This window comes from Mus caroli, unplaced genomic scaffold (assembly GCF_978045245.1).
Source record: "Mus caroli unplaced genomic scaffold, Mus_caroli_1 scaffold_19, whole genome shotgun sequence".
Classification (NCBI taxonomy): domain Eukaryota; kingdom Metazoa; phylum Chordata; class Mammalia; order Rodentia; family Muridae; genus Mus; species Mus caroli.
This window is the reverse complement of record NW_028227274.1, coordinates 10,638,621-10,662,136: the sequence shown is the minus strand read 5'-3', so window position 1 is coordinate 10,662,136 and position 23,516 is coordinate 10,638,621. Positions and strand designations below refer to the sequence as shown.

The window sequence follows — 23,516 nt, the reverse complement described above, 5'->3', positions numbered from 1 at the left end:
GTCTCTTGATCAAACCCAGAGCTCACCAATATGGCTCATCTCACTAGCTAGCTTGCTTTGGGGATCCCTGGTCCCCACCTTTCAAAGGCAGGGGTTACAGGACTGTTAATGCTGCCTAGATTTTGCTTTCATGTGGGTGCTAGGGAACCAAACTCTGGTCGTCACACGTGCACAACAAATACTTTACCCAGTGAGCCATCTGCCCAGCCACAAACAACATTGATTCCATGGGGTTCAATGCCATGGAGTTGACAAAGACCATGGGGCTCCTGATCCATGAACTAACTGAGTGTCCGATGATATAACCAATATTAGAATATTTCTTCAGAATAATTGCACAGCTTTTTCTTCTCCTATGAGCAGCCCTCTGAGTTTAAAAGAGATGTGGAATGTAAAATACCAGTTGATTATAAGAAAAACATGCATCCAAGTTGTAAGGTACATTTAAATCTCATTAAACTAACTGAAAAATTCATGAGCAATACATGGATAATTTGTTTCTTATTAAAACATTAAACTTGTAGAGAATATTTAGCTGTTCAAATGTCAAGTAACTGGCTAGCTATAGTAAGTTAATTAGCTACCAATTCATTGCTAAAGATACTTAATTGACATTTAATAAGCATATTAAATACCAATTAACCAACTATATTTAGAGCTAACTATATTTAGTCAAAGCTGTTTTGTTAATTGCTTGCTCAGTGTCTTAGTACTATGGTCAATAGATTATAACCCAATTAAATATATACATTAATGTGTTTACATATGTGTCTCCCCAGTGGGAACATTATCTGGATGCACATGTGTGGCTTTAACCATTGTCACCCATCTTGGTAAAGACAACAAACAACTTTCAGCAAGTCACCCTGGCTCACTGAGTTGAATCAGACAAGAGAGGATGTCAGAAATGTGGCGCTCTCTTGTCACTGCTGAAAGCAGGGAGCCTCAAAGGTTCTGCCAAGTAGAAGTGCAGGGCTTCTGGAGGCTGGGTTCACATGCCCTTTGAGACCTGTGCAGAGAGGCTTTCGTGAACTTTCAGAAATACTATTGATACTATGCTTTAGCAGAGGGAGGAACAGACTCGGTGTGATAATTGCCTCCAGGATCTCATGGCTGCCCTGGGCTTGAGCACTCTTGGCTGGCATTCTTTTGGACTGTTTGCTGAATAGCATTGTCAGTCACATGCTGGGGGAATCTGGATTGTGTATTCTGGTCACAACACTTTCCTGCAGACTTGATACTCAGCACAATAGAGGAGAGACACGCGAAAAGAGAGCAGGGACCAGAACACATTAACCTTGGGCCACTCTTCCCTGACCCCATGAAGGCATTTAATGGGTTTTGTAGGTCCTGATGTGTGGCACCCTTCCTGAGGTTTAAATATGCAGAAGCACTGAACAGTGGCATGAATCAGTTATCAGAGGACTGAAGGGCGATGCTGGTGGTCCTGCAGGCAAGAAGCATCCAACATGGCCAGACCATTTAATCACTGCCTGAATCAAGGTGAATTGAGATTAGAGAATCTTAAAGCTTGGGAGGTTCTTTCAATTTTTAAAATAATTAACATTTGCACCTCACGCTCACTGAGCTTCCACAGAGCAAAAGTCCAGGAATAGGAACATGGGTTACATTTTTGTATTAACTGTGCAATCCTTGCAAGGCAGCCATTTGGCTAGTGAACTAGGCAGCTTGTTTTGAGTACTCCAAATAAAGGGAAGAATTGTTTTTAGGGGAGCCTGAAATCCAGAGTCTAGAGGAATAGCTGAGCTAAAAACTAAGAACACCATAGTTATGGAAGACAGAAGGCAGTGGGCAGGCACAGAGAGACTCATCGCCTGAATCTGGGTGATCGATATTATAGAATCCCAGAAATGCCAGTCTTACTACAGTTGACCCCGCCCCCCAATCTGTGGAAGACACATTCCAGGATCCTCGGTCAGTATATGAAACTATGAATACACAGAACCCTATAGACACTCTGATTGCTACAACAGCATTGACCATTGAGAACCAGCATTAAAATAGCTTCCTACGCCTTAGCACCTCCCTATATCACTAGTCTTGTGTTTTGAGACAATTTATAGATAAAGAAGGTAACCTGGATATAAGCAATGTGATGCCTGAACAGTTTAATAACAGAGGTGGCTGTTCTATTAACTCATGGGCATGCAACCTATACAGTATAGACACTTGTCACAGAGGGGCGGTTCACATCCCAGGCCAGATGGGCAACAGCAGCTTCGGATGTCAATGGGAACTTATACCCTCTGAACTGCTCATTTCTGTAATCTTCCATATACTATATTCAGATTGCTACTGAATATGGGTTGCTAAAATGGTGGAAAGTAAAAACAAACAAACAAACAAAAAACCCACACAAATAAAAAGAAATGAGGGGACCTTGGAAGGATGAGAGGCCTGTGGCTCCTGCCTTTTGTTATCTTAAGGGACTACTGACCATCTCTGAAGGTATGACCTCAAGAAACCCCGAAGAATAACTATAATTCAAATATATCAAGGCTGGATTTTTGGGTGACAGAATAAATGAGGCACAGAGTATGTCAGGAGTAATCATTTCAAATGCCAATCATTATAATGGCTGTATTTACAAGTGAGATAGCTGCTTATAAACAAAGACATAGAAGCGTTAATTGGCTACTAGTTGAGAGTGTGCCTGGTTAAGGTAACTCTGTTTTATTTGTCCTTTCATCTCACCCACTGAACAATGTCTCTGAGGTCTTCTTGTTATGGATACATCAGTGGTTATTGGAAGGACTGCCTCTGTGTGGAGAAGGGTGGACCTCCTTCTACAGTGACTGCTCTGGGCTCTAATGGGAATCTTCCCATCATCTTGAGACTTGGCTGCATGTTAACATGTAACACCCCTTAAGCTGTCCCAGGGCGGATTAAGAAATGCAGTTTACCTCATTTGCCTTTTGCCTTGCTTTTTCCATTGGAAGGATTTGTGCACTTTGCATATTTTCATTAATGAATGACTGTAGTGTGCCTGTGAGCTTTGTTTGAGGGTACCACAAAATGTGGGAGAAAATTCATATCCATAGGGAAAGCCTTGTTACCCTGGATAAGTTTGATCAATGAGGGAAAGAAAGAGTTTGCAAGAAAATTTAAATTCTCTAGTATGAGATGCTTTTGGGTAAGAGGAACACTCAAGCTAGGGTTAGTAATGAATTAGTTAACACAACAGAGGCACGGAATCAGAGTCCATAGACAGAGCCAGCATTTCAATTTTCAGCTCAGTTGGCAGTAGAATCTAGGCTGAGCTGGGGCTTGGCATAAATTGTGAATTCCAGGGTATTGTATTCTTGCCTTCTTGGGGCCTGAGTAAGCCACAGTTGACATATAGATTTGAGGCTCAAAATCCAGTTATGGTGTTTACAGAGGAGAGAAAAGAAAGAGTAAAGATAGAGATGTGGAAAGTGCAGGAAATAAAGGTAATGGATTACAGAGAGTATCTTTTGTTAAAAGAGAAATGGACACAATGAACCTCCATGTTTAGTTCTAAAGGTAGGTGATTAAGGGGGCCATCCGTATGAAGTATTAAAGCTGGTGTCTTATAAATTTTTAGTTAATGATCAATTTGAGTTTATTAGATAGATCAGAACAAAAGGACATAAATGCAAATCAAGAGGAGAGGAATGTAAAAGTCACTTAAAGAGCTACTTTATGGGTAAAATGATGACATTTGGGGTGAAGTTGATAATGATATGGATTCAAGTAAATTAAAGAACAAAATGGTTCTCCTTTGGGAAGAAACTCCCTGAATTTCAATGGACGTCAATGTGGCGCCTCAGGAAAGGAAACAGTGAGCTCACGCTACATTGCAGAATCCCGAGCCAAATATGCCTCCTGATTGCTTACCTCTCTCAAAGACACAAGCAGTACGTCGGTGGCTCTCAGCTGGCTAACACAGTGACCCTTTAATACAGTTCCTCATCTTGTGGTGACCCCCACCCATAGAATCATGCCATTGCTCCTTCATAACTGTAGTTTTGTCTTAGTTAGGATTGCTATGGCTGTGAAGAGACACTATGACCACCACGGCAACTCTTATAAAGGAAAATTAGGGCTACCTTACAGTTTCAGAGACGTCATGAGAGGAAGCATGGCAGCGTGCAGGCAGACATGGTGCTGAAAAGGAGATGAGAGTTCTACATCTGGATCTGAAAGCAGCAGGAAGAGAGGCACATTGGACCTGGCTTGAGCTTCGGAGACCTCAGAGCCCTTTCCTTCCCCCTCCATGTATACTTCTTCCAACAAGGCCACACTTATTTTAACTAGGCCACATGTCTTAATAGTGCCACTCCTTGAGCCTGTGGGGCAATTTCTATTCAAAACACTACAGCTACTGTTATGAATTGTATTGTAAATATTTGATATGCAGGATACCTAATATATGACTCCCAGGAGGGTCTCGACCCACAGGTTGAGAACCAATGCTCTAAGTGCTGGCAAAAGCTATAAATGTTGGCCAGAACTTAATTATTTTTAATGGTCCCACTCCTAAGCCCTACAGAAGGCATGAACCATGGCCCAGCAATATATGTCTTGGCAGTTCCCAACACTCCATGGATAAATTCCAAGCTATATATGGTTGTCAATCAGTGCTGGGAGCAGGTAAGACACATTTTTCATTGCCAGTGAGTACAGCAGGGGAAGGTTGGACCCCAAAGGAGGCTTCTCCTGATCAGGACTGAGGTCTGGGTTTCTTGTAGGACTGGGTTCTGAAGGGCTATGGAGTACTGTCAACAGAGCTTCACCAGAAGGGAGATTTTCAGGGATCAAGATTGCCCCATTCCACCTAATTTAGGCTTGGTTAGACCTGCATTGGTTCTAGCATAAGTGTTTTCATCTTTATAATGAAATTATGATGAGATCAAGGTCACCCACAGCATCAATAAGTTTCTAGAAACAGGTTAAACCGGTTTCAGGCCACCCCAGCAGCACCCCAACCCCAGTGGGTGGAAGCTCATGGTAGTGGGCAGCTTGGGCACATGGCTCTCAGAGTTCAGACTGTAACTCTGATAATCAAGGAGCAGAGCCTAACAGGCAACAGACTCTCAGTTTGGGGCTTTAGCTTGTGGCTTTGACATAAGAAAGCTGTGTAGAAACACAGAACTTTGGACTTCACTTCAAGCCTAGGGAGTCAGAGGCCACATCCAGCAAGGCCCTTATTCAAGTTACATGTACATTAAAGTTTGAAAAGCACAGGTTTAAAGAAACACAGTGTATGGCTACCTGCTAGCTAAGGTGCAATGCAAGAAACTTTGCATTGAGTCCTGGATTCTTCCACCAAATCATCTTCACTATTTAATCTCTAGGTCTCAGTGTCTTTTTATATACAATGGAAATGATGACATTAACTACTTGAAAGGGCATGAAATGAAATTAATATTACCAGTAGGAGACCAAACTCTGAAATCACAATCTTGCTCTTCCTTCTCTGACTTTATTACACCATGTAACTTCACTGGGCTACAGTTTCTTCATATGTAGAGAGAAGGCCACAATGTTTCCTATATGAAATCCAAGGATTCTAATGTACTAGACATTCCAACAGCATTCATAATGTTTATTTGTGTGTTTGTGCACATGGAGATGTGTGTGTGTGGTGGGGGAGGTACCTATATTGGGAGGATAACTGTACAGTTGGGGAGACCAGTGAAAGACACTGCGTGTCCTGCCATATTGCTTTCTGCCTTATTCCCCTGAAACAGTCTCACACTGAACCAGGAACTCACAGGTTCAACAAGCCCAACAATCCCCATGGGGCCATGCTTTACGTTTTATGTGGGGACTGAGGATTCTGTCCCAGGTCCCCATGCTTAAGGATCAAGAGCACTTCTCCACTGAGCTATCACCCCAGACTGTAAAGCTCTTAGATCACTCCTGGCATCTAGCTTACATAGACATGTGACTTGACAGACTCACACAGAAGTACCGTGCACATCAGTTAGCAAAAGTACAAATGAATATCCATACTTAACATTGATTTTAGTGTTAACTGTTCCTGGTAACATTGCTTGCAAAGGGCTCGCAATGGTAGAAGCAGTTGTATCAAGAATGCAAGATAGAGAACAGATTCAAAATTTTAGTAATTATCCATTTGTCATACATAGTATTTGTCTTCATCTTCTAATTGGGAACTGCTTCTTGGCAAACCAAATCAGGAAAGTATTGTAGACATGTCTCTCCATTCAAATGGGTTGGCAAACAAGTTAGTTCATACAACCCAGCTTAAAATTGCTCTTTTCCAAACAAAACAAAAGACTCCCCTCCCCACCCTCCAAACCTCTTTGGTATGAATTAACTTCTTTTTGACTCTGTAAATTCAATTTACCTCATTCAATCTACATTTCTTTAAAACAACTCATCTTAGTGTAGCCAGCATGAACACCCCATGTCCTAGCAGAGGGTAAGGGAACTGCTAACTCAGTTTTCTCTTTCTTAACCCCTTCTCCGAGGCTGATCTCTCTCCTGCACAGAGCTCATCAGCTCCCTTTAGCTACATGAAGAATTTTTTCCTTGAAGAGCTGCCCTCCCCACTGCCTCCAGCCTTGTGACCTGGTTTCTGGCTTCAGGTCTCCTCCTGACCCCAGCTCAACCCCTCTCGCTCCTCACAGAATCATTTCTGAGGCCTCAGGTTGCCAAGGACCACGAAAGCCTCCAATTCCACTGCCTTTTAGCAGCCTGTGCAACCTGAAATAATTTGCCTCAAAGCCAGTTCTCGGAGAAGCTGGTCAGACAAATAAGGGATTGAACTATATTTCCTTTTTGCAAGCGACTGCCGGCGGCAACATCTGTTCACTGTAACAAGATTGGGATATTGCTGTGCACTCCTTTGCTACCCAGTCTAGCCCTTTCCCTAGTGGAGCACCCCCACCCCCAGGGGTCACCTCACAGAGTTTTCTCTGTAGCCTAGTCTGCTATACTAAGAAACTGATAACTAATTGCCATGACTTCAGATCTTAGCTTGGCCAGCTGTGTCGAAGAGAGGCAGCCCTGGCCTCTCCAGTGCTGCAGATCTATACTTTATCCTCCATAAAAAAGTCAATATTGGAGCAAAAAAAATGACATTTAAAAATCATAAAATAAGTAGTTTGGTATTTGCCTAACGTTCTTTTCTTCTCTTCACTTTATAAGGCGCCGTGTACTGTCTTGTTTACTTTCTTTGGAGAGGTAACTTTCCAGTTTCCAATGACATTTTTTTCACATAAAATACATTAAAATAATGACACCTGAAAGCTTCACTAAAGGGCCTAGCAGAAGAATCAGTGAATGAGAATCCAAAACAATAGAATGTATCCAAATTAATATCCAAAGAGGAAAAAAACATGGGAAAAAATTAGTTTCAATGCCAGTATCAGGTTATCTAAGAGTCCAGTAGAGAATGAATGAGACTGAAAGACCTTATTTGAAAAATAACGGGCGAGAGATATTTTGCTTCAGCTCCAAATGCTGAGACTGTAGGATGCACAACCATAGTACTTGGGTTCCAATGACGTCTAAGTAAGGGACAGAGTAAGGCCACCAAGAAAAGACAGCCGAACTGCACAGAGGCTGCCTCTGTGGATGCTCCCTCGGCAATTCTGATCTTGGGAAATGGGTTAACTTTAAGGCCCACGATATGCAATTTAGTCTTTCTCCCCCTCAATTCTGAAATTGCACTATAAATTTTTATAGCTTAACAGATTAAAGAATGATTAAAACCACACAGCACATGTTAATTACAAACAGCTCACCCGTGGCAAATACACGTTAATCCATGGCAGGGTGGCGAACGCATGCCTCTGTCCTGAACCAGGGCTGGCTCCTCGTCCTTATAGCTCACAGAGGTCCCCTCAGAAGGAGCTAAGAGCCCAGGAAGGGCAAACAGGAGTTTCACCCTCAGCCCCAGGAAAATTCTACTTCAAGATAGAGCCCTGAGGCTGAGGAGACAGCTCACTGGATAAAGTCCTTCCTGGGAAAATGTGAGGACCCGAGTTTGAATCTCCAGCACTCACTTAAGTAAAGGTCAGACATGATGTAGTCCCAGAGAGGAGGAGACAAGTGGGACCCCGAAGCTCACTTCCAGATAGGTTTGGTGAGAGACCCTGCCTCAAAAAAGTAATGTGGAGAGTGACTGAGGAAGACATTGACCGGCCATGAACCCATATTCATACAAACAACATTCCCCCAGCACATGAGAGACACAGAACATGCATCAACATGCATTTCAGTGCCAAAGACTGGACTGATCCCTCTTGTCCTTCGGGGGAAATAGTTTTTAAAGTTGTGACCTCTTTGGCAGGCCCAGGAAGGATATAAAGGAGGGTATATCCTTGGCTGGTTCATAATGTTTGGACTTCTGCACATTACTAGTAAGGCCCTTTGGCCTCTGTGAAAACAAAAAAAAAATATTATCAATGATCTGGAAGAGGACACAGGCAGCACATGTAAGTCAAAGTCAGTGACAATTCGCTAACTATTTAGCTAAACTGTGATGAAGAACAGGTTGACATGCATTAAAATAATTGGGCAGTTGTTTAAATGTATGAAAATGCTATATAATTTCTTTTTTCAGTAGGATGTATCAACATTACACTAAGCAAATCATATGGCAAATTTAGTGAGCTAAAAAGAAGCATGGAAGAAATATGAAAATCAGTACATCATTAAACTATTCTAAAAACTGGCTGGTCATTTAATAAAGATGTATGTCTGTGTTTCTGTGTTTCTGTGTCTGTGCGTGTGTGTGTGTATGTGTGTGTGCATGTGTGTGTGTGTGTGTGTGTGTGTGCACGTGTGTTTCCTAAGTGTGGTGGATTAAATATGCTTGGCCCATGGAAAGTGGCATTATTAGGAGATGTGGCCTTATTGGAGGAGGTGTCGCCTTCTTAGAGGAAGTGTGTCGCAATGAAGGCAAGGCTTTGAAATCGCATATATATACTGGGCAGTGTGACACAGAGAGTTCTGGCTGCCTTTGGATAACGATGTAGAACTCTTTATCTTTCCTGCACAGTGCCATGCTAACTGACCTGATGATAATGGCCTGACCCTCTGAAATGGTAAGCTGTCCCTAATTAAATGTTTGCCTTTGTAAGAGTTGCCATGGCCATGGTGTCTGTTCACACCAATAAAACCCTAAGACACTAATGTATAATCAACACAAAATAGCAAAATTCCATTATCACTGTAATGGAATATCTGTTTTATTGGCTTATTTATTTTTCTAACTTTTTAGTTGATATATAAAGAGTGGGTCTAGTGACAGTTTCATGCCTATATAAATAATTGTGTCTCATTATTTTCCCCTGTCCCTACTCCTCTTGAGGTTCCCTTTTTTCATTAAATATTTCTTCCTTCTTCATAACACATCTACTGCATTCCCATCTGGTTCCTTTCCCCTTCCCTTTAAATCTTCTTCACTTTCATAGTTCGCTCTCCCAAACATACACCATCTGCTTTCACGTTTTATATATATATATATACATATATATATATCATATATATGACACATATATGATATGAATATATATCATATATATATGACATATATATGATGTGAATATATATATGACATGAATATATATATATATATATATATATATATATATATATATATATATATATATTCACACACAAGTCCGCACATTCACACATTTAAGTCTAGATTGTTCATATGAGACAAATCATGTGATGGTCTATCTTCCAAAGGCAGCATTATTTTGCTTTACCTGGTAGAATATTTGACACTATGGCATGGACAGTAACCAAACTATAGTCTTCGATGTGTTTATTCAGAAGGAATTCATGAAGGAGCCAAATTTAAAATAAATAAATAAAAGGAACAGAACAAGATATGCATATTTTAGAACTTGTCCTATTAAATTGGGGCAACATATAAAAAAATGACTGGTGCACACACACCTTAAGACCTTCAGGGTTGACCTCAAGCGGAAGTCCCCCAGGGTCACTGTGAGCTAAGTGAGAAGCATGTAAAACATTTGACAGCTTTGCGCAATGGCAGTATCATAGCCAATGAGGTTTATCCGAGGCGCGATTATTGCTAATTGAAAACATTTGGCCATTTCTCTTTAGCAGTGGAACTCATCATCCATTTGCCCAGAAACACATCTCCAAGGCCCCCACTCTGCATCCGACCTCCTGGAAGAAGACCCACTCTGCACACACATTTGAAGACCATGCTTCAAGTGAATATTTCCATTTCTTCAATGAATGTCATGAAAGAGCAAATTCTTAAATTTCTAATAATAGGTTCGGTTTTTCCCCCAAGCTTGAAATCCCAGCTTTGTTTGTTCATTGCCTCAAAGCCATTTACCCCATTCATAGCACAGTACCTGGGCCACGATGGACAGGAACAGCTCTGTGCTTTCTCCTACTTCTGTACAATATGTAGTGATACCCTGCAGGGTACTGGCTAGTTTTATGTCAATTTGACACAATCTAGGGTCATTAGACACAAGGGAACCTCAATTGAGAAAATGTCTCTGAAAGATTGGGCTGTATAGAACCCTGTGGGGCGTTTTCTTAATTAGTTACTGATGTGGGAGGGACTACCTCTGGGCTGGTGGTCCTGGGTTCTATTAGAAAGCAGGCTGGGCAAGCCATGAGGAACAAGACAGTAAGCAGCACCCTTCAGTGGCTTCTGCATCAGGTCCTGGTGCCAGGATTCTACCTAGGTTGAGTTCCTACTTTGACTTCCTACAATGGACAGGGACTCTGGATATGAAGCAAAATAAATCCTTTCCTTCCCAAGGTGCTTTTGGTCATGGTGTTTCATGACAGTAATAGTGACCCTAAGGAGGGCCTGCAGCAAACACCCGGGTCCACAGCATTGGCTTGCTGTGCATCACAGGCTTCACTTAAAGAAAACTTTAAATGTCCATGTTCAGTGTTGCTAATCCCTATTCCTATTCTGGGAGTATTGGGCCCAATACCCTCAGTAGAAAAACACTAAGGAAATGTGCTTGTTATGACTGCTTCAAGCTCTGGCTTTCTGTCATTCCTTCTTTGGCTCAGTGACTGTTGAACAGCCTGTAGCCTGTGAAGGCTGATGTTAAGTCCTCAACCCCTTTTTCTTCCTTTGATGGTGTATCTCCTCCATTCTCTTAGTTTGAGGTTGTCTCTTGTCCATAGTTTGGTATTGTCATTTAAGAAAAGATGGAATGGTTTTTATAACTTATTAAATCGTGCTCATTGACTCCTCCCAGTCACCCCCTCCCATGATCCTTCCCCCTCTCTCCCTCCTTTTCTCCTTTGAGTGGGTGGGGCCCTCTGGGTATCCTGGGTATCCCCCAATCCTGGCACTTCAAGACTCTGCGAGGCTAGACACTTCTACCAGTGAAGCCAGACAAGGTAGCTCAGCTAGTAGAACATATACCACAGACAGACACCAGCTTTTGAGATAGCCCCACTCCCATTGTTTGGGATGGATATCTATCTATCTCTATCTCTATCTCTATCTCTATCTCTATCTCTATCTCTATCTCTATCTCTATCTCTCTATCTCTATCCCTATATCTATATCTATATCCATATCCATATCTATATCTATATCTATATCTATATCTATATCTATATCTATATCTATATCTATATCTATCTTGACCTTATTGGAGGAGGTGGTGCCTTGTTAGAGGAAGTGTGTCACAATATACATATGAGGAGGACTAGGTCCAGGCCATGTATATTCTTTGGTTGGTGGTCTAGTCTCTGAGATACCCAAGGGTTCAGATTAGTTGATTCTTTTAGTCTTCCTGTGAAGTTCCTATCCCCTTAGGGGCTGCAATCCTTTCTCCTGTTCTTCTGTAAGAGTCCCTGAGCTCAGATGAAATAGTTTTTAAACTAGTGCATTAAAGTCATTTGTATTGACTTATATAACAGTGTTCAGCCTGCCATATTTCTTTCTGAATGTTTTCAGTTCCATATATATTTATGAGAGAGGGAGAGGGAGAGGGAGAGGGGGAGGGAGAGGGAGAGGGAGAGGGAGAGGGAGAGGGAGAGGGAGAGGGAGAGGGAGAGGGAGAGGGAGAGGGAGAGGGAGAGGGAGAGGGAGAGGGAGAGGGAGAGGGAGAGGGAGAGGGAGAGGGAGAGGGAGAGGGAGAGGGAGAGGGAGAGGGAGAGGGAGAGGGAGAGGGAGAATGTGTGTGTGTGACTCTGTGAGTGTTTATGAATGTGTACAGGGGGAGTGTACATACCTGTGTGAATACAATAGCTAGGAGAGGGTGCTGGACCTCTTGGAGCTGGAATTGGGGTGCTTTATAGACTCCTCAGATTGCTGCATGGGTCTTAGGATCTGGACTGTGGGGGGGAAGGGCTATGTGCTAAGGAGCATTGGGTTTCTCTATTTTCTTTTGCTCTACAAAAAAAACCTTGAGACTGGGTAGATTGTGTAGGAAAGATATTTGCTTTGTCTTGTGGTTTGGAGGCTTAGAAGTCAAAGCAGAAGGATCCTACCCAGTGAGGGGGTCATGCCGCTTCAACTCAGGATGAACAGTGGAAGGCCAGTGGATACATCTGGAAGAGACCAAATCCAAGGCTCTGGTTTTGTAACCATCTGTTATCATAACTAATTCAATCTGATATGAGCAGAACTCACTAGAGGGACAAACATTAACCCACACATGACAGCCTCACCTGCATCAGCAAAAGATGGCGGCAGGCACCACAGCCCAGTGCAGCTGCATCAAGGAAAAGATGCTGCATCGGGGAAAAATAACCACACACGAGCTTTGGAGACACACTTCGATTATGGTGATACTGGGGTAACAGATCTGGTTGAGATCCTCCCACCCATCCTCTTCAACCTAATTCCATAGGAAAATAGGAGGTGAGAATGCTCCATACCCAATTAGAGCTCATGAGTTGCTATCAAAGAAAAGGGGAGAAAGTGGTCCCAGATCATGTTCCCTGGTCTGAAGTGAGCCTGCTGGAGGCGATGTGAAAATCTGCTATCATGTGCTAAATTTCAAATGTCAGCGAGATGTCCCAATAAAGACAACCCTGAAGCTGAAGGAGAAGCTGAAATGGGAAGAGAATGGGGGAGTTGCCAGAGCAACAGAGGGGCAGGAACTGCTTTCAAGCCCACTGGAACTTAACTTCTCAAAGACAGATGGGTGTGTCTGGAGGTAGTTACCGGGTGAAGACACTTGGGAAACATCCCCTGTATTTCTTAGTTTCCTTAGACTTAAGAAGAGAAAGATAGGAAATGTGTTTCAGAAGAGAACAAAAATGCCTTGTTCCCAGTAAAACATAAAGAGCACATTCTCAAGACAGTGACCCTTGTTTCTTTCACTGTTTCTCAGTCGTGTGTGTGTGTGTGTGTGTGTGTGTGTGTGTGTGTTGGGAGTTTCTGCCCGCATGCATGTGTGTATTCCCACATAAGCATGTGCCTCTATGCACGAGATGAGAAATTGATGTTCTGTGTCTTCCTCTACCACTCTTTACCCGTTGCTGACCCCGGAGCTCACCAATTCAGCTAGACAGGCCAGTGAGCCCCAAGAACTCTCCTGTCTGCATCCTCAGGTTCGGGATTACTTTGATGGAATTTTCTTTCAGATTTGTATTTTGCTTTACATGCATGAGTGTTTTGCCTGCATGTATGCATGTGCACCAATGTGCATGCCTTGGAGGTCAGAAGAAGGTGAAGGAGGCCCTGGATCTGGAGTTGCAGTGGCTATGAATCACCATATGAGTACTAGGAACTGAACCTGGGTTCTATACCAGAGCAGTAAGTGCTCTTAAGCACTGGGTCAGCTCTCCAGCCCCACTCAGCTGCTGATCCTGCTACTGCTGCTGGTGGTTCTCCTCCTCCTTCTCCTCCTCCTTCTCCTCCTCCTTCTCCTCCTCCTTCTCCTCCTCCTTCTCCTCCTCCTTCTCCTCCTCCTCCTCCTCCTCCTCCTCCTTCTCCTCCTTCTCCTCCTCCTCCTCTTCCTCCTTTTCCTTCTTCTTAAATTTGGGCACTGAGGATTGAACTCTGGTCCTCACGCTTGCATGGCAAGCACTTCACTGACTGCACCATCTCCCCAGATCTTTGAACTTCTGTAGATGCAGAATCCCAGACAAGCAAAAATTTCTTTCTCTTTAGTAAGCAGAGAAATGAAAAATATGAATTATTTATAAAAACGCTACCCTATAACCTGCCTATACCCTTTACAGTAAGGCACATGATAGTATCTTCTATGAGATGAGTCTCCCATGGGGTCTTATGAACTCTACTTGTTTCATAGTTTTAGAGCTAGAGTTGTGAATTTCAAACCAGAAGCCAGGGAGTTTTACAGGAGCTGAGATGGAATATGTTGTGTAAAGCTGAGTACCACGCATGAAGAACAATGTTCTGATTCATTCATTTTCTCCAAAGATATTTGCTGAACATTCACTGTATGCTGGGCACTTCCCTAAGAACCAGGGCACAACAATGAACAGATCAGATACAGTTCTGCTTCTTCTGAGCTTAAACTCACAGGAAGACAGAATAATCCGAGGAAGCAGGTACTCTGTAATTTGAGAAGATGCAGGGAAGAAGACAAACTGCTGACAGCAGGCGGTAGGCTCTGTCTCAGCTTAGGCCCTGAGAAGGTACTAAAGCTCAAACTGGGAACAGACAAGGAAACCTGCTCTTCCAGGAGCAGAGAAGACACATTTAGGCAGACAGAACAGCAAGGGCAAAGATGAGTTTCCAAGTCCAGGGACAGAGCAAAGACCAGGCAGCAAGCAGCACCCATGGCAACTGTCCAAGTCCCACAATGACATTGATCATGTAGACCATGACAAAAGTGTGGTTTCAGGAAGGCTCTGTGTAAGCTGCTTCCTCTTTGCTGAAAGAGGCAGGTGAGGAAGGAAGGAATTCGAGTTGAAGGGATGAGTTCATCAAGGTGGGGCTATGGTGGTAAAAGTGTAAAGCAGGCTGGTCATACTGTGTTACAGTCAGGAAGCAGAGAAGAGACAGGAAGGAGATCCCAGACTATAACACCCCTGAGACCATCCCTTTGTGAGCTATTTCCTTTAGCAAGACTTTACCTCCTAAAAATTCCACAAGTTTCCGAGACAGTTCCACCAGTTACAAAACAAAGGTTCAAATGTATCTCCTATGGGAATTAGTTCACGTTCAAACCACAGCAGGCCCCCAGAGCTACCCTGATTAATAAATGGCCATCCAAATTAGTCACTGTAAACTCTGGGCAGAATCAAATGGGCCCTGTCTGGGTAAAGCACTCTCCCCAGGCTTCACTCCAAACCTTACTGGGAAAGTATGAGGATCACTGATGCTCTCAGACACCTTGCTGAAGAAGAAATAGAAGCTGTAGCTTTGCCCAGCTCATCCTGTGAATTCAATCTCCCCAAGCACTGGGCACAGCTGTCTGCCCCTCACTGGCTCACCTGGCCTTCTCTGTCAGCTATAAGCCTCCCTGATATTCCCACCTCCATGGTGTCCTGTATATGGCCTGAAAGAGAGAATCAACTAAATCCTGGGCATCCCTACCCAGAGCCCACCTGAAGGGATCTTAGCCCTTGAGTGGTCTCTGCGCAACCTGGCTGCATTTCTGTATTCATGTATCCACCCAGCAAACAGCTATCAAGACGTGGTAAGATAACAAAGCCCCATTATGAGCATTTTCTCTTCCATGCCAACCTCTAAAAGCCCAATGTAACATGTAGGAATTATTCTCAGCTCCCCCTTTATCTCGATTTTACAGTCACTCAGTCTCATCAGAGCCCTCCCAGTTCTTGCTTATATAAGAACAATGGCATGCCTGGCTCTAATTTCTTCTCAAAATAATATATCAGATAACAGAATTATAGCAATACCATTAATGTGTGGTAGAACATAGACATTGTGATTAAGTATACAATGATTGTACTGTGTTCCAATTCCACCCCTGCTGCATACTGCCTAAGATCCTTTGACCTTCCTAATTTTCCATGTGCTCATCTACAAAATGTGTAGATACGGCTTCATACATAATATACAGTATTATATATTTGTATGTGATAAATGGTATCCTGTGTAACAAACTATGTGAAGCACCTTTCCATGGCCCAGGGATAAAAGCTCATTTAGCTTATGTCTAATTCCCAAGGTCTGAAATCACAGCCTGGCACTTGTTTATATGTCCATGTTCATCCTCTTGTCATTATAAACACACCACCTAGAAATGTGTTCCATACAGAGAAGGCAGAGGCCCAATTTTTGATGCTAACCAATCAGGAAGCTTGCTGTGCACACCAAAAGAGGGTGAAGAAAGGACAATTGGAAGACTGATACCCATGAAGGACCGCTCTGTGCTGGCCCCTCCGCTGATGTGTGTTATAATTGTCAGTGATACATCATCAGAACAGGGCCAGCAAGGGTCTAGAAAGCTTGTCGTTTGGTTGTTGTTTTTTTTTTTTTTTTTTTTTTTTTTTTTTACAGTATAGGAAATTAAGGCATAAAATATGTGAGCAAAGTCATTTGGTTGGTAAGTAGTAAAATCCAGATCTGAATCCCAGCAGCTTGGCTCTGAGATTCTTAACAATTGTGGGATGAGCCAAGGTCATTGCACAAAGAGCAAAGCATTGTGGTTCCAAGCCAATAGCTTGATGTCTTCCAGGGTCAGCACAATGATTTAAAAAACACTTGAAATTTTTGCTGAGAAGGATTGTGTAGGGAAGGAGACAGAATTGCATCCCAATTGGAGGGAAAGAAAAGGAAAAGGTGAGAGAGGAAAGCCCAAAGGCTCCACCAGTCTCATTCATGGGGTTAAAAGGAAGGAGCAGTGCTTTTACAAATACATCAGACGGAAAAAGAAATATCAAGGAGAAAGTGGTCCCATTAATAAATAAGGACAGCAGCATAAATCGATGGGGATCTTTCAGTGGGAACTCCTCAACTTGCTTTACAAAATTGGATTCTAAGGAGAAGAGCAAAGATGTAGAATGTAAAAGAATCCAAGCGGGTCCTTGCTAAAAGCTATCAAAGGAAACATGCACTGCATATGAAGGGTGCTGCTTCCTGAACACCAGGGAACATCAATAGAAGTAGACAAGTTCAATGTTAATCAGGAAGGTCAGGTCCTGGTAGCATAGATTGCCCAGGGTTGTGTAGCATAGTCTTTCACAACCAGCGAGCATGTGGTTTGCTTCCTAATCCAGTCTCTATGGAGCCCCTCATAGAAGTGGGGCTCCCATTTGCTTACTTGTTAGGTATCTACTAAGAGTGATAAACTGTTGATTTGCCTATAAAAAGCCAGAGATTCTTATGTGTAAGGAAATATAAGTGGGCAAAGTAAGAAACCCAACTAAGAAACATAGGAAGAAGAGATCATGAACATGAAAGACTGCCCCAAGGACAGTGTTGTGAATGTGTGTTGGGGCAGAGTTTATCAGTGAACTACGAGTGGCTGGGTTTGTGAACACAGAAGGCAGTGAAGAGAGAAGATGAAGGCAAGAAGACTGGGCAGGGAGAAGGGAGCCCCAGTGTGTGGAGCTGTACACACTATCCTGAGGGGCTTAAATTCTAGATGGTTACAAGAAGCAGTGGAAAGAGTGCAAATGGGAAAGTGGCTTGATTGGATTCTGTTTTAGAAAAATAGCTTTAATAGAGGTAGGAAGACATGGGCACACCATTGAAAGAGCTATTAAAACAGTTAAGGTGGGATTAAAAGGACTTGACATGGCCTTGGGGACAAAAAGAAACAAGAAATGCTTGGAGACACACTTAGAAGAGCAACTGCAGCAGGGAGATGCTCTGAGGCTCTGAGGCTGGAGATCACCCATCGAGTTTGGCACTTAGGTCATTTGTTGAAGGGGTTGTCAGGAATCTGCAGAGGGAGGGATGGAGCAGACAGACGCTGAACTCAGGGTTAGAGTTAACTTGTGAAGACAGAAGTCTGGCTGTGAGAGGAAAAATGAGGAGGAAAGGCCATGTGCACACAGGACAAGCCCTTCACATTTTGCTCTCTATGGAGAAAAATAGCTGGTGACATGACTTAGGGGCAGAGCGGTTGCTTTGAAAATACATGAAGCCCTAGGTCTGATCATGATCTCCGTCAGCACAAAAACAAAAAAGCAGGAAAGCATGTATCTTGGAGGAAGGCTCAGTAGCCCAGGAAGAAGAGAAATCGCATCAGCCTGAAGTTGGGCTATAGACAGGTTTCTGACTAGAAGATGAATTGAAAAAGCTTCTCCACAGTGGTCACCACTTAACCTGTAGAGCAGCGTGTGATGGGAATGGGAAGATGGCGGTGGTCACCACTTAACCTGTAGAGCAGCATGTGATGGGAATGGGAAGATGGCGGTGGTCACCACTTAACCTGTAGAGCAGCATGTGATGGGAATGGGAAGATGGCGGTGGTCACCACTTAACCTGTAGCATGTGATGGGAATGGGAAGATGGTGGTGGTCACCACTTAACCTGTAGAGCAGCGTGTGATTGGAATGGGAAGATGGTGGTGGTCACCACTTAACCTGTAGAGCAGCATGTGATGGGAATGGGAAGATGGTGGTGGTCACCACTTAACCTGTAGAGCAGCGTGTGATTGGAATGGGAAGATGGCGGTGGTCACCACTTAACCTATAGAGCAGCGTGTGATGGGAATGGGAAGATGGTGGTGGTCACCACTTAACCTGTAGCATGTGATGGGAATGGGAAGATGGCAGTAAGGTTCAAGGTCAACGTGCATGCCTGAGAAATGCCTGTAGATAAAATGAATAGAAAGCTTGTTTAATTCCATCTAAGACCTTGTGGGCTCTGGAAAACAAGCTCAGCAATGGGGCCTTTCTTTCTATTCGAAGAAGTTCCCCCCACCCCAGCAACCCTGGTGTTGCTTGTACTGCACAGATTACAGCTTCTCCTGTTGTTCCATTGTCTGGTTGTATAAGTTATGTGGGAGCAGCCATGTTTGGGCACACAGTGGTACCTGTAAGAGGTCATGAAGGATGAGACCCAGCAAAAGAAGAACCTAATCTAAGCACAGACTATCAGGATCCCTCCCCCAGGAGTTTAAACTAGATGGGAAATTTCCCATCCCAGTCATCCTTCTCTCAAACTATACACTCAGGAGTTATTGGTGCTTGATGTTCTTGGCACATGGGTAACACGACAGAAGGAGTGCAGAAAGAGATGCAGATAGAAGCACAGAAGGGAGTGCCAGGCTTCCTTTGCCACTCAGGACAGTGTCCACACCACCTCAGCTACATAACAAGATTGAGGCAAACCAAGGCTATGTAAAATTATATTCGCAGAAAGCATAGCACACACTCTTGCACTCTCACATTCTCACTCCTCCCTCTCTCTCTCTCTCTCACACACACACACACATACTCACACACACTCACACACACACTCATACGTACATGCACACATTCACACACATGCACACACTCATACACACATACACTCACACACATACACACATACACTCACACACACACATGTACACACATACACACACACTCACACACATACACACACTCACACACGTACACTCATTCACACATGCATACACACATGCATACACATACATACTCACACACACTCACATACACTCTCACACACATATACACACATACTCTCACACACACATACAAACACACTCACACATACACACACACACACACACACTGTGGGGCTGGGAAGAGGGAGAGAGGGAGACAGACATAGAAACAGAAATTTCTGATTTTCACTTGTCCCTTTGTTTTGATTTTTATTTTTTGCTATTGTGTGATTTCTTTTTGGTTTGGGATGTTTTTGTAAGTGAAACTCACTCTGTATTTGAGGGTGTCCTGAAACCCATGACCTGGGTTGCATGGCAGGTAACCCAGATTTGCCTTGCACTAATGACACTCTGCCTGGTTCATCCTCCTTCATTCTGACATTGTGGGCATATGTTGCTTAAGGGATTCATGGTTTTCCTCATATTAGAATCACCATCTAGCATGCTATGTTGAAGAAAAACTGTTGGATTTATGCAGATTTGAGTACATTTTCGGGGCTTAGCTGTATTATAGTTTGGATCTTGAATGTCCCCCCAAATACTTCTAAAAGTGTCACTACTGTGTAGTAGTGGAAGCTTCAGGAGATGGGGCGTAGTGGGAGAAAGCCTTCCCTTTAAGGCTTAGAGATCACGGCCCTTTCCTGTCCTTTGCCTCCTGGATGCCATGATGAGAGGAGGGCCAGGACAGGGCCAATAGACTTTTCCTTCCTTGCGCCTCACCATAATGTTGCACCTCACCATAGGAGCAACAGGGCCAGGCAATTATGGACTGAACCTTGAAAGCCCTGAGCTGAAACAAGCCTTCCTGCCTTTCATTTATCTTGGATATTTGTTACCCCAATGGAAAACTGAGGAATGCAAGTGGGCTAAAGGGATGAGGGGTCTCTCAGTGGTCCAGGTGCTACTGAGCATGCTTCTGAATCCTGAGTGGGCCTGGGCAACACAGACCTCATCTACCATAGGACAGGGCAAGCATCTGTGCTCAGCTGTGTGCAGTGAGAAACAAAGCTAGCACACATTGTAGGAGGCCCAGGATGGGGCCAGGATGGGGCCAGGATGGGGCCAGGATGGGGCCAATAGACTTGAAAAGAAGGGAAGACTGAGAGATGAAAGGCCTTTGGGAATAGCAGATGTCCAAGGAACATGGAGAGAGCAGGAAGAAGAGGGAGCCTATGCAGTGGGCAAGACGCTAAAGGGTGATATTTCAGAAATGGATCTCTTTTGAGTAGCTTGAGCAATAGGTTTAAAAAGTACCAGAGGAGGTAATTGTGAAGCAGGAAGGCAGATGCATCTACTGCGAAACCCAAAGGCCTCTAGTGGATAGTAGGTGTCAAAGATGAGAAGAGCCTGCAAATTAGAAGCCCAAGGGTGACCAGGCCTCACAGACAGCAATCAGAAAATAGAAAATTAGAGCTGTAGAATAACCACAGGGTCCTCTCTCCACCTCATACCCCTCCATGCCACACTGAGCTATTTCTTAAGGCGTGTCTGAAAGGGAAGCACTGCAGTAGAGACCAACGACATGAGCTGCAGATCTATGCCCCAACCTTCTTCCACCACTCCCTGCTGTGTTGCTCTGGGAAACTCACCTTAGCTCTCTAAGCCCTTTCATATAGTTTGTAAAATTCAACTGTTTTAGAATGAATGAAAAGTAAGTGAGCTCATAAGCAAAACGATGCATTAATAAGTGGTCAGAACACAAAGCCTATTGTTACGTATTAAGTAGTCAAAGGTCATAGAAGGAGTGGGAGTGAGTGCTCACTGTCAGGAGCGCTTGCTGTCCTTGGAGACGACCTGAATTAGTTCCCAGTCTCCATAGCAGCTAGCTCAAACCCACCTGTTTCCAGCTTGGGAATTCCGATGGCCTCATTTGGCTTCTGCTGGCACCTGCATTCCTGTGCAGACACATGCATAATTAAACATAAAATAAATCTCAAGGGGCAGGGTGGAAATGTTTGGGGACAAATGCAGTGAGTTGATGGAGTGCTAAGTGGGAATAGATATATAAGAGGAAATGGTAAGAGTCTGTACTGGAGTGACCAAGGAGGACAGAGTGGGCAACGTGGAGGCTGCCTAAGAATGACTCGGTTCATTCTTAGGAATGCTAGTATTCAAATTACTGCTGCAGCTCACTACCTAAACTCGGGGGCTTAAGGCAACAGAGGTGTAATGGCTTACAGTTATTTGGGCTAAAGAACAAGATGTCCAATGGGCTGTGTTCCCTTCTGGAGGCGCTGGTGAAGAGCCCTTCCTCCCTTTTCCTTATACACACACGCTGTGCTCCGACTATGATCATCTCCAGAAGCAAACCTCTCTGCCTGACCCTTCTTCCTTTCTGTATCTTTCTGGCCACAGCTGGGAATCGTTTACCTTTCAGGAGCATTGTAAATACAGTGAGTCCACGTGCACAGGATGAAAGGATGCTTTCTACAGCTCTAGGTCCTTAGATTAATAACATCCTCTAAGCTCCTTTGCCTGTTAAGTGTTTACTGCTTCTGGTGATACCTGTGTGGGTGTGAGACATTTTTCGGTTGGTTTGAATAAAGTATCACACTGTGGCTTTTTATCATCTGCAGACCCTGACTCCTGCTACAAGTGCATCAGTGTGGAGTAGTTGGAAATTTGATCAAGATTTGAAATGAAATGGAGGCAGGAGGTTGTTTTGATGGATGTGCACTGCTCTCCCAGGCAGAGGGCAGCAGGTCAGGAAAGCAGGATGCGGAGTCAGGCTTGATGCTCACCTCAGGGCACATATCAGACCAGCTGGCTGGAGTGGGCACAAAGTGTGGGGGCTGAGAACTGAAGGCGGAATTGGTTGGAGCGGATAGGATGCCAAAGGTGAGTGCGAACCTGCCCTTCCCAGCTGGGGGGCCTCCTCTCCAGCAAGGACCTTCTGCTGCCCAGAAGTGTGAGCTCAGGAGAGGATGCAGTCTGCTGGAAGACGTTTTCCTCCTCACCTCGCCACGCTGTTCTCACCCCAGCTCCATCTAACTTTGTCCTCGGGAAAGTGCCTGATGCAGAGACAAAAGTTAAAGCAGATGACTGGCAGCCATAAAGCAGTCATTTCCTCATAAGTATTTTCTTCCTAATAGAGAACCATATCTTAATTCAGAGGAAGAATTGGTAATTGTGGGCTTCTTATACTCTTACACACACTAAAGAACACAAGGACGACCTGTCAAACTGGGGGCCGGGGGTTGGACACCTACTACAGTCATCCCTAAGCAGGAGCAGACCCAGCTCCAAAATAAATAAAACACAGAGTACCTCACTGCCTGCCAGTAACAATGTCTTTGAAGCTGAGGATTCCAGCTGCTCTGCCCCCAGCATGTATTGCCTTGCTATTGAGCATCACACCAGAACACCCTCACTTCCGCCTCTCATGTTCCTGATTTGGGAGCACTCTGGCCAACTTCCTGTCAAATCTCACCAGAGACACCTGCAGCAAAGGAGGAAGGCCCAGTTGTGGCCATTGTTTCAAACCAGACCTGACAACCTACCTGCTTGGGTGGAGGGGAAGGAGGAAGGGGCAGGCATTGGCAATTGAAGGATTAGAAGGCTTAATAGCTACTATCCAAATTTAACTTTATGATTCTGTAGCCTTTGAAACATTAATAACCTACTTGATGACATCTGTGGTCCCCAGCCCCCAGCTCCAGGAATGTCGATACTGAAATGGAGCCTTTTGGGGAACTGGCACACACATTTTTGTTCTTTCTTTTATGACTGTGCATCCCAGCCTCTGTCAGACATAGCAAAAGACTTTCCTACGCCTAGACAAGTTTCCCCTCATTGATTGGAGCCTTTTATCTGGACATCAGACATTGTAATTCCCCAGCACAGGACTGGACTTGCTGACAACTAAGAAGTGTTCTGACGGTCAGCACACCCCATTGGACCTACCTCTGTTTTCCTCCATTATTGTTGTGATGAGAAAGAAACTTCTCGAGCAGTTTTTTTTTTTTCCCCAGAAACATCCATCTCCAGGCTTACCCTGCAGTGAAGCTCTCCCAGCTTTTCACT

At 43.9% G+C, this 23,516-nt stretch overlaps 1 long non-coding RNA gene and 1 pseudogene across 1 annotated transcript in view; one reads left to right on the top strand and one right to left on the bottom strand.

Annotated features, from left to right (window-relative positions):
* Nucleotides 1-21,390, bottom strand: part of LOC147000223 (uncharacterized) — a 33,908-nt gene extending 12,518 nt beyond the window's left edge. The window contains exon 1 of the long non-coding RNA XR_015046036.1: nt 21,331-21,390. This is a non-coding gene — a long non-coding RNA (uncharacterized LOC147000223). The remainder of the gene's footprint in view (nt 1-21,330) is intronic.
* LOC115029932 (U4 spliceosomal RNA) lies at nt 10,010-10,142 on the top strand (annotated as a pseudogene).
* Nucleotides 21,391-23,516: the final 2,126 nt, after the last annotated feature.